This window comes from Leuciscus leuciscus, assembly GCF_965113295.1.
Source record: "Leuciscus leuciscus genome assembly, chromosome: 23".
In the NCBI taxonomy this organism is placed as follows: Eukaryota; Metazoa; Chordata; class Actinopteri; order Cypriniformes; family Leuciscidae; genus Leuciscus; species Leuciscus leuciscus.
The window spans coordinates 20,020,046-20,026,045 of NC_138747.1; positions in this window are offsets into that span (position 1 = coordinate 20,020,046).

Here is a 6,000-nt window from a genome sequence, read left to right on the forward strand (position 1 = left end):
TACTTCCTAGCACTGCATTAAGTATATACTATGCACAGAGTATATTTATGCATGAAATATCTACATTAGTAAAAAACTAGAGAGCACTCTGTGGAATATTGTATCTAGCATTGCAATGATCTCGACATGACCTTCCATTTAATGACAAATTTGTTGTCTTTGTTTTTTCAGACTGCAAAAAGTTTATTCTTTTATTTATTTATTTATTTTTACAGCAAACTGGAATTGAAAAAGAAAAAAATATTTACAAGATGGTCAGCACTCACTGAATTAAACATGGCAACATGAGGTCATTAGCATTGAGCTCTTAGGTATTTGTACTTAAAGTGTTGTAATGCATACATTTTTCCATGTTTGGATGGATATGCAAATGTACAAGTTCAACATTGACAGTATCTAAAACGTATCACTATCAACGAAAACAAAAATGTTGTGAATCCTTCAAAGTTAATTGTATATTGGGTTCATAATTTTTTTTTATTATGATATACCCAGCTTAAGTAAGTTCAGTGATGTTTCATTTTTGTTTTAAAAAAGTTATTAATTTTGTTAAATTATATATATATAGCCGCTCTGGAGTAAACCGTGATGTCATCGTCCAGCTCAGTTCAGTTCTTGTTTAATAGTGTCAATGCAGGCAGATCAATATTATTGTTGAATATTAAATTAAATGTTAAATTGAATGTCCCCAGCTAAGCAAGCCAAGCTAATGGCAAAAAAGGTGGAAAAAGGTGGAAAAAGGCGACAGTGGCAAGGAACCAAAACTCCATCAGGAGGCAGAATGGAGAAAAAACCAGTCGGGGGACCAGTCCTCCACTGGCCAATGAACGAATCACACCGGTATGGAGACGGATTTGTTGTGGATGGCTATCGTGTCGATGAGGCCTTCACAGGGGAGAGTCTAGTTGACACAAAAATATAAATAAATAAATAAATATATATCAGTGGCGGCTGCTGGTCTTTCAAAGAGGGGAAGCTCATTTTCGGCCTACATCATAAAAATTATTAATTTATTTATACGTAAATTATACGTTCCTTTTCAAGAAAATGCTCTGTGAAAAATGAATGTAATAATATAATAAAGGTATAAATAATAATATAATAAAGTATAATAATAATGCTACTAATAATAAGATATTTTAAAAATTATTTTAATAATTATTTTTGAATTATTACTACTAATAATAATATAAAAAATATAATAAGTAATAATATAATAAAGGTATAAATGTATAAGTGTGAAATGTATTATGAAAATTGGCTAGCAATTTTGACAAGCAAATACCAAGAAATAGGTTGCAGCAGTTTGTCTATGAAAAATCCGCGATGGGACTGAGCCGAACAGCTTCAACATCAGCGACTTTTTATTGTATGAAATCGCTGTCAATCAAAAGGAGACGCAGCCTTTCAACAGACCCTCCAATCATCACGCGGAAGCCCGGAGTCCAGGCCAGCCCACTCCCCGTTCACCCCCAGAGAAGCTGAGCTTCCATGGGCGGGACATAATCGCAGCATTTATCCAATGACTGTCTAGTTTCGAAGCGCTGAAAAAAACCGTTCGAAGCAGCCCCATTGAAGTCAATGGAAGCTGGGCTTCAACAGGGAAATGCACTGTACTGTGAGGCTACGGGAATGTATGAGAAGGAAATCGAGTCAGCCGACCTGCTATATATGTAACTGATTCTGAACGAACTCGTCTTTGAGATGAACGTTTTCTAACGCATTTTTAGTCAATAAAATGTTAATACAATAGTACATATTTGACCATTCATTTTTTGACATTATAGGGGAAGCCGAGCTTCCCTTGCAGTCTTAAAGAAATCGCCACTGATATATATATATATATATATATATATATATATATATATATATATATATATATATATATATATATATATATCGTCTGTGGAAGGTGTAAGACCATAAAATCTTTGTCCAATCATTGCATTCGGCCTGTCAACGTATGTGTTTTCATACCTCTGCGCATCCTGCTCGCACAGACATCACACGTCATAACTGCGTTTCTCCAGCCACCAGTTTCTCCTCCAGCAAAACAACAAGCTTATGCTGAGTTCAGGGTGGGAATTATACCGCGGCCACGCGGCCATGGCCGCCGTTGCCCTACACTTTGGCCTTCATGCCCCGTGAAAAAAACCCCATCGTACGGCCACAGTGGCCTGTGTGCCCTGGCCCTGTCCAAGTTCCATGTATAAAGCGCCAGTGCGGCATAGTGGGCTTGCTTTGAATTACAGCGAGCCACCCAAGTAGTCTCTGAACTTCAATTAGTTCGTGGATTCGCGCAGGTGCAGTGTAGGGCTGGGCGATATATCGATATAAAAAAAATTTGCGCTGTGATCCTTGCTCCCCGCGCCTCCTTTTCCACTCTGTGTGCGTGTTTAGAGCATGTTATGTTATGAGAGGCGAATCATGACTACTTCAGAAAACCCAGCACAATAGGAACTACCAGGCAGTGACATAAGTGTACGCTGAGATAAAGTTTTTCACCTCAGAAAAACTGACTTTCTTGTCCTGTCAGCCGTTATCCTGTACTCGTAGCGCACACTCTTCAATTGCACGCGCAAATGCGACGGCGCGCGCGCTGTATCGCCTCACTGATCAAGTGCAAAAGAAACTACAAGCATGCAACGCCGTTACGTTGTAAATTACACGAAATAAAAGTAATGCAGGTATGATTTTCATTCTATTCTATTCACCAGGAGCAGTTTCCATGTTTCATTAACAGTTATTGTTAATATTGTGTATTCACCATGGTAACTGTCCTTTCCATATTAACCCCAGAATGCCACTATTTTTTCTTTGTGTTATTTTTTATATTTTTAAATGACTGTAGTGGCTCATACCAACATTGTATTAACAAAAACTAGTTTGGGACTGCTATTTAATAACTTTAGCATAAGCCTAATGTTTATTTATTAGTACTAGTCTTTACTATTAGTCATATTCTTACAATTTATGTTATATATATATATATATATATATATATATATATATATATATATATATATATATATATATGTATATATATGTATATGTATGTATGTATGTATATATATAGGCAAATTATAACATGTTTACACAAAATGTATTTATAGCCTATATTGAATGTAAACTTTGATAATCATAATTAATAACTCACATTCTCACATGATATAGAGGACTGAATGAATATTTTGAATGCTTTTATTGGCATTTGTGTTGTTTCTGAATGCTTTTACTGGCATTTGTGGTGTTTCTGAATGCTTTTATTGGCATTTATGTTGTTTCTATTGTTGTGTGAGGGTGTATACCTTCTGGATGTAATGGCGCTCTCTCTCTATCTCTCTCATTAAAAAAAAAAAATTTTTATTTTAAAAAGTCATAATCCATGTCTTATTCCAAATTAGGATGTTATGGTATCAATCTGAATGGGAAAACCATCGAATTGTACTCAATGGCCTTTGTGCCCTGTCATATGGCCTTGGTGCCCCCCCCCCCCCCCCAAAAAAAGAAAAGGTGGAGGCCAAATGGCCTTGCCCCTAAAATTACATAATTCCCACCCTGGCAATAACCACTGTAATTTGAAAGAGATTTGAAACCTGTGATGTTATACTCAAACCAGTTCATGACACTATCAATGCCGAAATGAATCTGCAGCAGTCAGGTGGTACAGGTCAGTTCTCTTTAAGTTGTTTGTGTTCATTATTAGTGAAATTGTTATGTGCTTTGAGACATGAGGTAGTTTGCCACCTCTCTTTTTTTTCTCATTAGTGCGAAAGAGACTCAAATAACTCGTCGATTTTTTCCATACAGATAAGTGTTACACATCATTCGAAACTGTTAAGTGTCTATTTTTATTTGTGTATACTCACAATAAAAACAAAATTATGAGCTTTTCGCAAAATAAAGAAATAAAAACATGATCTCTCACTCAGTGAAGTCTGAAAAGTGTCTGAAAATGAACTGTAACTTAGTGAATACTTTCCACACAGACATAAGAGATATGTCTTTAGAATGTTTGAAGTGTCTACTTTTAAATGGAGTTCAAAAACAAACATTCTCTGTTTATGTAATCCTTATGAAACCAATGTGAGGTTCAGTTTCTCAAGCCATGCTCATTATCTCTAATGTCAAGTCAAGTCAAGTTTATTTGTATAGCGCTTTTCACAATACAGATTGTATCAAAGCAGCTTATGTAGTCTAATGTGACCACACCCACTCGCTGCGCAGCCTTTGACACGCAAATAGTCCACATGTACTGTTGACATGCCCCCATTACCTCAGTAAACAAAGCATCAAGCTTCATCATTCCCTTCATCGAGTTTGGAAGACGCGCTGAGGAATAAGCTTAGGATTTACTTCAGAAGAAGAACTCGATGGATCCAACAGAGGTAAGGAATTTACTTACATTAATTAACGTGTAATTGTTGCATAAACTTCACATTGTACTAGTTGAATTGCCAGACTAAAATGTGTAAAATCGACAGAAACATTTTGAAATATGAAATATAGACAGGTAGGCAAACTTCCATAATGGTAACCAAACATTTTCAATAAAACGTCAACATCTGAACCTCTGTTAATTCTCAAAAAGAACGTCAATAGAAAAGAAAAAGAAAGTCAATCTGGGGGGTATTCCAGAAAGCAGGTTATGTGACATACCCGGGTATGTTTAAGGGTAAGTAAGTGGATAACCTCAAGTTTCAGTTCCAAAAACGGAAGTAACTTTCATGGTATGTAAGTAGCCATAGCAACCAACTCTGAACAGAACCTGCTCCGGAGTTAGTTCCAGGGTTAGTTTACTTCAGAGGTGTTCAGCGAATGCATGCCCTAATGATGATGCTCTAGTGGAGGTGACAGATTGTGCACAATATTATATTTATAGTTATATCTATATATAAAGAGCTATTAAAACAAGGTAATGTTCATTTTATTATAATATAGAGCTTTTTTTTTTTTTCAACGGGACAATTTATATGCTATAATGTATTTCTATAATAAAAGACATGTATGATATGATATGATATGAAATTATTTATGTCTTACCTTTCAAGCAATGTGGAACCAAAATAACTTATACAGCCATGTTATCTTTGCAAGCACAGACCGTATTTAGTTTAATCAGTCTTTCTTTTTTATTATATAATTAGCATCAAACAAACAATATAGTTCTTATTAAGGAAAGATTGAAAAATTGCTGTTACGTGCTCAGAGGATATGGTGTTCTATTGTTGTTGTTTTACTTTCACTTTCTCCGCTATCACCTCTCAGCTGTTGGCTGTTAAGGCAATCATCATTGCAACGTTTACACCTGAATGGGCGTCCCTGCTATAAAAGTCTGACGCAGACCGGAAGGAAGAGAGAGAGAAGGAGGGAGCTGATTCTTTTGTTTTGGCACGCTGGGTTGTTGGCGTGTCTTGTTTTGTTTTTGAATTTAATTGCTTAAATTTTTGAGTTAACAGTGTGTTTTCTCCTGGTGGTTTGTTGTTTTTGTATTGAGTTGAAACTTTGAATCTTTATGTTTTTTTTTTTCATATTGTCTTCCAGGGAGTAGTGACCAGGAAAGTGTGTCACATGACTTCCATTTCGCAACATCTAGGGAAGATGTTGCGAAACATCTACATCCATTTCTGTTGTTAAGACACTAGGTAAGGAGCAAGTGCCACTATTGTATGTTTTGAGTTTTCTTAAGTAGTATAGACTAGGTAGGGTGTGTTGAATGCCGAAGACTTTATTTTGTTAGGGTTAGGGTTGTATCTTTTTTCTTTTTTTTTTTGTTGTATTAGTAGTTTATAGGGAAGGGGATGTAGTTAGAATGCGGGTTTTGTTTTATTTCTTTTTTTGATTAAGCCCCGCTCAGGTTCCTACTCCCTGTGTATGGTATTTGTGTTTATTTTTAGTCTCTCTCTTTTGAGCACTTTGTTGTGAATAAATATATTCCATTCTCAATTTGAACTCCCTTTGTTCTTGTGTTCTTTTGCACCAGCGCCTTAATCACGTTAC